Here is a 13,165-nt window from a genome sequence, read left to right on the forward strand (position 1 = left end):
TTTACCATATTAACAGCAATGGACTCATCTTCCAGCCATTCTTCAGAAGAATATTTCATTCCTAAAGAAACTCCAAAGAAGAGGAAAGAAGATCTAATTTGGCAGTTTTTTACTTTTCCAGAAGGGCAAAAAAAGGTTAATGCTCCAAAAGTTACCTGTAAAATTTTTCAAGGGGTGATCCATCTTAAAAATACTCCTTTAGCATAGCAAATATGGAGCGACATGTAAAGAACTTACACCCCAACAACTTTGCTCGAGCTGCAACACAGGGGTTGAAGGACAACCCACCTGCTACTGCACCAACCACATCAAGTGCTGCACCAGCATTTTCAGCAAACAGTCCACGCACACAAATTCATCCGGATTTTGCTCAAGTTAAAATTCTATACATTTATTGCAATAAACTTTTGTGTTATGGGAAACAGTCTATTGACCTGATAAAACGCAGGAAGCAGGAGCATCACTGTCCTCGACATTACTCTTTTTATTCATTCTTTTCTTCCTGTTAGACACTCACTACCAAGCCCCCCATTATAGAAAAAAATTGCCCCCGTGATTTGGCCCCGCTGGGAGCAAATTAGGAATAAAAAAAACTTCTAGAGGGTCAACATGTTTCTACCCTACCCCCTTTCCTTATTTTTCAACTTTGTTTTACTGTTTTCTTGTGACTCGGTGCTACCGAGGCACAAGATGGCTGCCAACACTTCCTGGTTTTGAGTGTTGACAGACAGTTGACATCCAATCAGCATGCAGCTCGTGCTCGTAATTGTACGGATTTCCGTACGCGTGCTGTACTTCGTCTCTAGATATCGCTATGATTTTACTTTTGATTTTCTCAGGAACTACTGAACGGATTTACACCATTTAACAAAAAGCACAATCTGCGAACCGAACTCTACCGCTCTGTCAAATTTGGTGTAATTCCGTTCAGCCGTTCGGGCTGTAGCCCTGGCTAAAGGTCCCTATGGAAAATTGCATGGGGAAACACCTTTTGGGACCCCCTTTTTTCTGGGCCCCCGCTTGACGAATCACACCCCAAACTTTCAGGGAAGGAGCAGAGCGGAGCAGTCCATTTTCTTAGAGAAATTTGCGAAGATTCGTCCACCAGCGCCAAAGTTATTCCAAATAGAATGTTGTGGATTTGCTATGGAAACTAGGTCCTAACTATAACTACCTACTGGCGACCGCCAGTAGGTAATATATATATATATATATATATATATATATATATATATATATATATATATATATATATATATATATATATATATATATATATATATTCATTGAAAAAACCATAGGTTATAGACCATATATAGTTAGGAATTTGCATTTACAAAACCTTGAAAATTCACTGAAAAAACCATAGGTTATACACCATATATAGTTAGGAATTAGCATTTATAAAACCTTATTTTACTCACACAAAACCAATGAAATTCCATATATAGTTAGTGGTACTAACTATATATCACGCACCCGCAATCCACTGCTGATCATGTCACATATGACATCATTCATGACATGGTCAGTGACATCACTGATGACATCACTGATGACATCTCAAATGACATCACTGATGACATCACTGATGACATCTCAAATGACATCACTGATGACATAACTGATGACAACATCCAGTGACTGTATTTTTCTGTAAAGTTAAAATATGTCTTACATATTTAAGAATGAGTGGATGTATAAGTGTCTGGATGAAGGATTTAGTAGGTACATGACTGACTGTATGAGTGAGTGGTTAAATTTGTCTCACTGAGTGCATGGGTTAGTGACTAAACTGTCTTAATTTGTGCATCATTATGTCTGTTGTTCTGTAAACTGCTGCATGTGTTGATCATTAGCTATATGAGTAACTATATGGGTTATTGATTGGTTGCCCAAGCATTTGTATGGGAGACTGAGAGTGTGTGTGGGTGGCTGGGAGGTGTATGACTCTGTGCATAGATGTATGGTTTCAAAAGTGCATGTGGAAACAGCTGTATGGGCGGTTGACTGTGTGCATGACTGTATTGGTGAGTGAATACATATCTCAGTGCTACATGTCAAAGTAAGTACATATGTAAAATACAGTACATGTGAGAGTTGACATATATAAATAACTGTGCATAAGAGCCAGTGAATGTGTGAGTGGCTGTATGGATCATTGTGCTCTTGTATCCAGGATTGTATAAGTGAGTAAATATGTTTTAGTATATGTTTGAAAAGGTGTGTATAACTGTATAGTTGTGAAAATGGAGCTGTGATTGATTCTTTGCATGACTGACTAGGTGTGTAAGTAACTCCATGGATGAGTGACAGTCTGTGAGTGTCTGTTTACACTGAGTGTATCTAAGGTTATATTAGAGTCTGAAGAGGTTCATCGTATTATCACATGAATGATGTCATCAGTGATGTGATCATTAATGTCAAATGAGATTTTATCAGTGATGTCATCAGTGATGTCATTTGAGATGTCATCAGTGATGTCATCAGTGATGTCATTTGAGATGTCATCAGAGATGTCATCAGTGATGTCACTGACCATGTCATGAATGATGTCATATGTGACATGATCAGCAGTGGATTGCGGGTGCGTGATATATAGTTAGTACCACTAACTATATATGGAATTTCATTGGTTTTGTGTGAGTAAAATAAGGTTTTATAAATGCTAATTCCTAACTATATATGGTGTATAACCTATGGTTTTTTCAGTGAATTTTCAAGGTTTTGTAAATGCAAATTCCTAACTATATATGGTCTATAACCTATGGTTTTTTCAATGAATTTCATTGGTTTTTTAAAAGCTAATATCTATAGCTGTAAAATGTATTCTTCTTTAAATATAAAAATATATTTTATATGTTTATTAATAATTTTTTTTAAATATTTTTTTTGTTTCGCTCCCGGTCCGCGAACCGGGAAGCTTTCCGTTAGCTCAAATAGATGCCGCGACCCGGTCCGCGAACCAGTAAGAAATCAACATAGTGACGGTATCGCGTTGCCGCGAAATGCGTCTTGTGACGTATCGCGTTAGCGCACCCGGAAGTGCCCCGGGGCGCGGACCGAGGCGCGAAGCGCAGCGACCCGGAAGCGATCCGCGGCGCGTCGCGAAAGCGCGACGTATCGCGTTGCCGCGTAATGCGTCTTGTGACGTATCGCGTTAGCGCACCCGGAAGTGTCCCGGGGCGCGGACCGAGGCGCGAAGCGCAGCGAACCGGAAGCTAACCGGGGAGCGTTCCGCAGCGCGTAACATGAGCGTGAGAGGTCATGTGACTTGGTAATAAAACTTTTCATTGGTTCATTTCACTTTTGGTTTCATAATAATGGAAGGCTAGGTCAGGTGACCTAAAAATAACACTTTTCATTGGTTGAGAACTTTTGCTTTTCCCAAATGATGAAAACCCCTCCTTCTTTCCTCACTCTGACTTTCATCTTGGTGAGAGAAAGACCCTTTTACTTTATTGAGAAATGGCTTCCATTGTTGCTTCAGGTAGTGTTCCCCCACCACCACCCCCACCTCCTCAAGGGAAGAAAGGACCACCTGCTCAACCAATGTTTGAGGAAGATCAAGAAGAGGAGGGAGAGGAGGAAGAGCCTGAGTTTTTGCCAGAGGAGCCCAGGAGGTACAACAGAAAAGAAAATTACATCTGGCAATTTTTTACATTTCCAGCTGGGCAAAAAAAAGTTAACGCAAGATATGTGTTTTGCCGTATTTGCAAAGATCGACTGTCAAGGGGCACTGACAAGAAGTACAGCTTCGGCAATTATACGATGCACAGGCATATGAGTAGGTGGCACCCAAATAATTATAGTGCTGCCCAGCTTCGTGATGAACAACAAAATCCCCTGGCAATAGTGAGAACATCTGCTGTGAAAGAAATATCGGGACCAGAGGCGAGGGAGGTGATCCCGAACATTCAAATGGACATGGGGGAAGTAAGGCAAGTGTGTGTGTGGTGCGGCCAAACACTTTGCCACGGAGAAAGAAGCATTATTCTTATAATGAGAGCTATCAGAAATCATGATTGCCCGAAACGCCCCAAAAAATAAATTCTTCTTTTTTTCGTTGCTCCTGTTGAGCCCTTCTCAATGAATCATTTTTGTTTCCCCCCTCCCCCCCAAAAAAACAAAAAAATTACAAAATGTTCAGAAAAAACAAAAAAAATATAAAAAATGTTCAGAAAAATAATAAAAAAAATTTAAAACAACAAAAACCAAAAAAAAAAGTTCTTTTCAGAACTACCTCCCCATTATAAAAAAAATTGGTAGAATTTTTGAAACTCTGCCAACCTCTATTTCTTTTAGTTCGCTTCCAGTTCGCACTCCGGTACGCGAACCAGGAGCGAACCAAAAAAAACATCTAAAAAATTTAAAAAATTTAAAAATAATCAACAAAACCAACATTTAATTAACATACAGCATTTGAAAAGTCTATCATTCATTTTTCATTGCAGTACGCTGCCCAGAACGCTTCCCGGTTCGCGGACCGGGCGCTACCCACGAAAAAAAACAAAAAAATATTATTTTTTTTGCCCCGCGGGGCCCTTTTAAAGCCTCCACATTAAACCTAGGGGATCAGGGAGGATCTACTATGCCCCCTTATGGTTATTTCCACCTTTGTTTTTGCCTCCTCTTGTCTCTCAATCCTACCGAGAGACAAGATGGCGGCCGCTCCGGACTGTTTAGAATGTTGACAGACACCGGAGAGCCAATCAGCTTCGCTACGCGAAGTTCCGTTACGCGTAAGGTCCGCGAACCGGGGCGCTGCCCGGTCCGCTGCCCGGTCCGCTGTTACAGATATATATCTTTTTTTAAACGTTAATTTCTCAAAATCCACTGAAGCACATATATTGAGACCTACAAAAGGCACATCGGGCTACCAGTCCCTACAATTTTGCCAAGTTTCGTGCAAATCCATTCAGCCGTTCGGGCTAAAAGTGAGGCCAACCGCCCTATGGAAAACTCAATGTTAAAAACACGTTTTGGGACCCCCCTTTTTTCTCGGCCCCCCCTTGACGAACCCCCCCCAAATTTCCAGGGGCTGCTCAGAAACAAAATGTTCCATTTTCCAGAAAATTTCAGCCAATTCCGTCCACAAACGCCAAAGTTATTAGACATAGAATTTTCAAAAATCCCATAGGAAAAAAATCCTAACTATATATACCTACTGGCGACCGCCAGTAGGTAATATATATATATATATATATATATAAATATATATATATATATATATATACCACAGTAGGTAGTTATAGTTAGGACCTAGTTTCCATAGGAAAAGCGTTTGTGTTTTCTCAATAATGTTGGCGCCAGTTGACGAATCTTTGCAAAATTTTCAAAACTAGTGATCAGCTACTGTCAACTCCTGTCTTGAAAGATTCGAGTTGATTTGCCAAGCAAGGGCCGAGAAAAAAGGGGGTCCCAAAACGTGTTTTCCTCATGTTATTTTCCATAGGAAACTTTAGACACGGCTACAGCCCAAACTGCTGAATGGAATTACACCAAATTTGGCAAAAAAGTAGTGCTTGGTTCAGAAAGCGACTTTGGTGTAAATCCGTTCAGTAGTTGCTGAGAAATTAAAAAAATAAAAGTTTTGATATCTAGGGCAGCGGTGGGTTTGTGAACCCTCCCGACCACGCGCTTCACTGTGATTGGCTGCCAGCATTCCAAACCAGGAAGTGTTGCAGCCATCTTGTGAATCGGTAGAACCGAGTAACAAAAAACAGCAGAAAAAATGTTAAAAAACAATAAAAGGGGACAGGGTAGAAACACCCTGACCCCCTAGGCCTGCTCAGGGGGTTCCAAAAGGACCCCAAGCGCCCCAAAAAGCTTTTTTTTCAAAATAATCAGCTGAATTTGCGCTGGGTGCATGAATCTGGCCCACAAAAATGGTGCTACGTTATTTGTAAGCCCTCAGATGCACTAGCTCCTGGGGGCATGCATAAAATGTATAGCGGGGGCCCGCAGGGCCCCCGCAGCCCCTGGGACAGCCTTCTCCCTGGGGCATCATTTATGTGTTGTGGGGGGCACACTGCCCCTGGGCTCTATTTTTCAAAGTTATTAGTTTGTGTGGGGGAGCTCGAGCCCCCCACATGCCCCGGTCCCACCACCTCCACAGGGCTTTGATGAAAAAAATGCAGGGGAAACATAGCCCCCCTGCAGCCCTGAGGACCACTACCTCCCCGGGGCTCTCATAAAAAAAAAAAAGAACCTGTGTAGGGGGAATTGTGCCCCCCCCCACACATCCCGGGAACCACCACCTCCCCGAGGCTTACCAATTGAAGGGAGGGGGGCTGCGTGGCCCCCTAATTGAGCACCGGGTGGCCCTGGGGACTGCCACCCCCCAGGGCCAGCTCCTGCAGTGTCCCAGGGTGCCCATCCCTGGGACACTGCTGTTTGCTGTGACAGGGCGGAAGCATGGCTCCCGCCCTGTCAAACCTGCTTGCACAGGGTGCGTCTGCACACATGTCACATCAGGCCCCACCCCCTCCCTTTACCACTGTGCAAACAGGCCCTCTGATGCGTTATAAGGTGGGGGATTAATTCCCCTTGAATTCTGAGGGTCCCTTGGGTCCAACTAGCCCACCAGGTACCTCCAGAAAGTGCCACAGAGCTGCGTTCCATAGTCGTATAAAAAGGGGCGTGGCCTTGGACCACCTCTCTGCAATACAGCTCTGTGGCACTTACTGAAGGTGTAACAACAATATGGTGGGGTGGGGACCTAGGGAATTTAGTTTTAAGACTAACGAGGAGAACTTCCCTTATACATAATTCACAACACTATACTACCTCTGGTCTATATGCTAGCACGTGAGTGGTGTGTGATGAATGTGCGTGTTCTCTCAACAGAATTGTGAAAAAGATATAACCAATAAGGGGGAATTATCCCTTAAGGACTAGAACCCTCACTCACCCGCAGGTGACATGCTTCATCATATGGGTTCCTCCTCCCAGCAAGAAATGCTAGTCCTGCTGAGGGCTACAACTCCCTCACTGTGAGGAAGGAGCTCAGGGATGTTTTCAATTGATGTTCTATAGTATGCCAAGGATGCTAAAATCCCATATGTGAAGATAAGGTGTAGTGTAGGTGCAGCGCAAGAAAGGGGGGACTAATAGTGATCTAAAACTGCCTATGAAGATGCGGAAATGTTTATTTTATTGAGTTGCTCTCACTGGCAGGATTAAAAAGCAGTGCGATGAACAGTATAGATTTAAAACTGTTTGTTAAATTAGGTCAAAACTGAAGGTACCTAGTGGACTAGTTGGCCATCAGGGACCCTCAGGTTTCATGGGAAATTAATCCCCCAACCCACCAGGGGGTGCATTTTCACAGTGGTGAAGGGAGGGGGCGGGCCTGATGTGACATGTGTGTCCAATCAGTCCGCCAAAACCCAAGCACTGATAAATTCACCATGCACTCTCCTTGCAGCACTTTAATCATCCTGTCACTACCCATGCACTCATGCAATGACCCATGCACTAACTCATGCACTGCTACAATACCCTGAGCACTATCTATGAAGTCCAGCCATCACACTGTCACTACCCATGCACTCCTCCAATCACCCAGCGAGCACCATGTACTTATCCAATCACTCTGCCAAAACCCAAGCACTTATAAATTCACCATGCACTCTCCTTGCAGTACTCTAATCATCCAATCAGTACCCATATACTTATGCAATGACCCATGCACTAACACATGTACTGCTACAATCCCCTGAGCACTACTGATGCAGTCCAGCCATCTCCTTATCACTACCCATGCACTCCTCGACTCACCCAGCCAGTTCCATGTCCTTTTCTAATCACTGTGCTAAAACCCAAGCACTTATAAATTCACCATGCACTCTTCTTGCAGTACTCTAATCATCCAGTCACTACCCATGTACTCATGCAATGACGCAGGCACTAACTAATGGCAAGGAGGAGGAGGTCATGCTAATCACAGGGGTACCCCAATGCATAGTGGTCCCTAGTGTATGTAGGTGTTTTCACTGTATTCTAAGTGTCTTTTAGCATAGCACTGGCTCTAGGCCTGGTTAGTCGGAGTCGGTTGCCACCAGTACCCATCAGCAAAATGTTGGGGGCACAGGAGGACTGTGTGCTCCTGAGTTGGTTCTTTCTTGTAACGACCTGGCATTCCCGGGATCGGGGACAGACACTCACAGAACACACAACAACCAGTTAGATGGAGGGTTATTTAATGGATAAACCAAAGAAAGAGACAAAGTAAATAACGTAGCTGGAACCTCCAGTCCTGATACGATACCCAATCACAGCACCGGAGTCTCTCACCGTCCTCTGCATGTACACCGGTCCCGGTGTACTCCAACGGAGGGCACTGTGCTAAATAGCGGCCGACAATGCCGCTCGACAGCTGTGAGGGTGGGTAGTATCAATGTAAGTTAAGGGTGTTTGAGGGGCGTGGGAGTCACCCAGCCGGAGTCTCAACCAGTAGTACTGCAGGGAGGACAGGGAGCAGCCGCTCCGACCTGTTCCTCTAGATGTTGTCCTTTGCAATGCCCCAATGCACGTAGACGCTGAACACCTCCTTGGTGTACGTCTTATGAGCCTTAACCCAGATGTCAAAAGAGCTGAAGCAGCAGAGCGGGGCCGAGAGCAGCCGCTCTATCGCACCTCTCGTCTATGCTGCACTTTCGCTGGGACGCGGAAAACACCTCCCGGTGTGCGTCTCAGCGTATGGCAAGTATTAACAAGAACGGAGGCTGGGAGCGTCCGCTCTAACCAACCTCCGTTAGGACAAGCAAGCGGTGTTTTGTCTGTCTGACGAGACTGAGAGCTTCCGCTCCCACCAGTCTCCGTCAGGTCTCTGCTCAACGCTGCGCTGACTCGTCCGAGTCGGAAGCGCAGCTCAGCAGGGGTACTGGCGGTTAGGATGTGTTCGAAGACACGGGGCAGAGAGCGTATGCTCCAATCTTACCTCCTTTCTCCGTATAATACCTCAACGGCCACACGGTTCCTGGATGCAAAGGACTCCGCTGCTTGTTCCGTCGGTGTTGATCCGAATATCCGACGCAGCGTCCTTTCCGTCTCCTCCTTAAGTAGGCGGTCCTACAGCGTTAGGTAACCATGACGATCCGTGTTACCTAACCTTGTTCCGCGCTAAGCGTTATGGGATCGGTAGTTCGCACCACTTGCGGCGCGTTGGCTACGGCTGTGCACGCTAGGGGATGGGGATTCCTGACATTTCTGCACATCTCTTGCTTCTTCCTGCACCTTTCTTCACCTTTCTGGACTTCTGTTGCATCTTTCTGCATTTCTCTTGCTTCTTTCTGTGCTTTTCTTCCTCTATCTTCACATGTCCTACATTTGTAAGCATAGTTGGAAATTAGCATTTAAAAAAACCTTTGAAATTCACTGAAAAATCCATAGATTTCAGGCACGTTATAGTTAGAAATTGGCATTTAAAAAACCTTAGAAATTCACTGAAAAAAAAACAGGTTTCAGGTATGTTATAGTTAGTTGGACATTTCACTCGTATAAAACCAGAGAAATGTCATCAGTGATGTCATTTGAGATGTCATCAGTGATGTCATGAGTGATGTCACAGACCATGTCATGAGTGATGTAATATGTGACGTCATCAGCAGTGCATTGCGGGCGCGCGAGTTATAGTTAGCTGAACTAACTATAACGGGGGAATTTCAATGGTTTTGTATGCGTGAAATGCCCAGCTAACTATATTGTGGCTGAAACCTATGGTTTTTTCAGTGAATTTGAAAGGTTTTGTAAATGATCATTTTTAAATGTATTAATTGTTATATTTTTTTAATTCTGATTACTACATTATTTTAAATTATTTTAAATTATTTATTTTTAGATATTTTATTTTTTAAATTTCAGTACATATGTTTTATATAAATTGGAAAATAAATGTTTTTAAAAATATTAAAATAGTAATATATATTTTTCTTTAATATTTTTTTAATTTATATATATATATATTTTATATAGCAGGCAATGATATCCTATGGAAGAAAATTCAAGTTAGTGTAACTCCAAGTAGAATTACTTTTCAGGATCAATAGTGGGCTGAAAGATGCAGCACTGAGTTCTCTCCTGATAACAGGTGAGTAAATCGGAATTCGTAGTTCGGCTGATTTTAGAGGAGTTTTTTAAAGTTCCAAAACTCCACACTTAGAAAAATTTCCAAGTGAAACCAGTCAATGTCAGCCTATGGAAGGAAATTCAAGTTACTGTAAGTATGTTTAGAATTACTTTTCAGGATCAGTAGTGCGCTCAAAGAGGCAGTACTGACGTCTCTTATGATAACAGGTGAGTAAATCGGAATTCGTAGTTCGGCTGATTTTAACCGCATCGATGCGGTGCATTTTCCCGTTGTGTGCTGGAAAATGCAAAAACAAATGTTCCATGACGAGCTGGGCTCGTCATCAGCGTAGCAGGAGGCTACCTCATGACGAGCCCAGCTCGTCATCAGCGTCGAAGGGGTTAAAGGAATATTTTGCTCAATAGTGAAGGGGGCGGGCCTGAGGTAACATGTGTGCAAACATGCCCTGTGGCGTGTTTTACGTTGGGGAATTAATTTATCTTCAATCCTGAGGTCCCATGTGAGCCAACTAGCCCACCAGGTACCTCCAGTATGCGCCAAAGAGCTGCGTTGCCGACAGGTATTCAGAGGGCACGCCCCCTTTTTACAACACTCTGCAACACAGCTCCGTGGTGCTTACTGGAGGTACCAGTTAGACTAGTTGGCCCCTAGGGGACCTCTGGATTGAAGAAGAATTAATTCCCCAACTTAAAACGCCCCACAGGACATGTTTGCACACATATCACCTCTAGCCCCGCCCCCTACCTTCCCCAGTGTGCATACACGCCGCGTACTGCATTCTAAGTTGGGGGATTAAGTCCCCTTGCATACTGGGGGTCCGTGGGGGCCAACTAGCCCACCAGGAACCTCCAGTATGCGCCAGGGGGCTGCGTTGCAGAGAGGTGTAAAAAGGGGCGTGGCCTCATTACACCTCTCTGCAACACAGCCCCCTGGTGCTTTTTCAGAGGGGGAACTAATTCCCCTTGCATACTGGAGGTCCCTGGGGGCCAACTAGCCCACCAGGAACCTCCAGTATGCGCCAGGTGACTGTATTGCAGAGAGGAGTAATGAGGCCCCGCCCCTTTTTACACCTCTCTGCAACGCAGCCCCCTGGCGCTTTTTCAGGGAGGGAACTAATTCCCCTTGCATACTGGGGGTCCCTGGGGCCAACTAGCCCACCAGGAACCTCCAGTATGCGCCAGGGGGCTGCGTTGCAGAGAGGTGTAATGAGGCCATGCCCCTTTTTACACCTCTCTGCAACGCAGCCCCCTGGCACTTTTCCAGAGGGGGAACTAATTCCCCTTGCATACTGGGTGTCCCTGGGGGCCAACTAGCCCACCAGCAACCAGTATGCGCCAGGGGGCTGCGTTGCAGAGAGGTGTAAAAAGGGGCGTGGCCTCATTACACCTCTCTGCAAGGGAGCCCCCTGGCCCATACTGGAGGCTCCTGGTGGGCTAGTTGGCCCCCCAGGGACCCTCAGTATGCAAGTAGAATTACTTCCACCTCTGCAAACACGCCAGGGGGCGCGTTTGCAGAGATGTGCAGGGAGGGGGCGTGGCCTCCTCCCGATCCCGTTGTTTTTTTTAGAAAAATGCTTTTAAGAAGGGGGGCCCCCTTCTTTTTCTTTTTTTTTTGGCCCTGGGGACCCCATCCCCCAGGGCCTGCCCCCAATTATTATTTTTTTTTTATCTTAAATTAGGAGGGGGGCTGCTATGCCCTCCTCCTGTGGCCGCCTTTGGCCCCGGGGACCCCATCCCCCGGGGCAGGCCTTTTTTATATATATTTTTAGATTTTTGGGCCAATCCTGGCCCTGGGGACCCCATTCCCCAGGGCATGGCCGAGTTTTCTTTTTTTTTTTAATGGAGGGGGCTGCATAGACCCCTCCTATGCCCCCTTTAAGACCCCAGGCCTGATTTTTAATTTTTTTTTTTTTAATTGGGAGGGGGCCACGTGGCCCCCCTCCCGGGCCACTTCTGGCACCAGGGACCCCATCCCCCAGGGTCTGTCCTTCCTCATTGGGGGCCGTGGGGGGCTCCTCAAGCATCCTGCGGGGAGCCGGCATTGCTTTTCTGCATGGGGAGCAGCTAACATGCTGCTCCCCTTGCAGAAAAGCAATCGGCTTTGATTTTTGAAAGAGAGAGCAGCTTTCCTGCTCTACTTTTTTTTCTCATTTTGCCCCCGGGATTTGGTCCCCCCAGGGGCACTCCAAACCAAGACGTGTTGGTAGGCATCTTGTGACTCTGTAACCAAGTCACAAGAAAACAGTAGAAAAAAGATAAAAAAAACAAGAAAAGGGGGCAGGGTACCAGCCCCTTGGCCCCTGAGGCCTGCTCAGGGGTCCCACAAGGACCCTCAGGGCCAAAGAAAATATTTAAAAAAATACATATTGGCCAAATTTGCGCTGGGCTCTGAGTCATACTGCACTGCTTCCCCTGTATGGTCTGTACTGCACCAATGCGCCTGTCCAGGCACTATGTTAACATGCTTTTATTGAAACTCATTCTTTTTGCACACATACTGTAAGGTGTCGTCAGGCATCGGCCGAGAAGCCAGTCTGCGATTTCAGGCACAGGTGAGACAGTTGTTCTTAAGCTGAAAAGTGGTCTACCTCGGTGAAAGGCGACATTGCCTCAGATCAAATTCACCGACTTGAACAGACCATGTGATCCTGTGGAAATTATTATCGCCTTGAACTTAACGTTGCAGAATTCAGAGAGCTTAATGGCTGCAAATAATATACGTTGAATAATTAACTCTGCTTTTTCAACTTGAATAAAGCCCTCCGAAGTAGTCGAAATGGGATGCGCTGGCACATTATTAAAGGTATACAAACTTTAATGCAGAAAGGAGTGTTAATGTGTAACACACCTCTTTCAAACATGTGCTGTGATGCAGAGCAGCTAAACTGTCAGCACACATTTACAAAATCATGAAGTTTTTGGTTTTTAAAACAATCTAGCATCTTCTTTCCACTCACTGTCAGGTACTCTTTAAGGAGAAGAGATGCAGGTTTTCATTGCTCTAGAGCTGGTTGTTGATGGGACGAGTCTTGGCTAATTGTTCATGGTTTAATTATCGGCTGTTTTGTCGAAC

This window comes from Lissotriton helveticus, chromosome 4_1 (assembly GCF_964261635.1).
Source record: "Lissotriton helveticus chromosome 4_1, aLisHel1.1, whole genome shotgun sequence".
Lineage (NCBI taxonomy): Eukaryota > Metazoa > Chordata > Amphibia > Caudata > Salamandridae > Lissotriton > Lissotriton helveticus.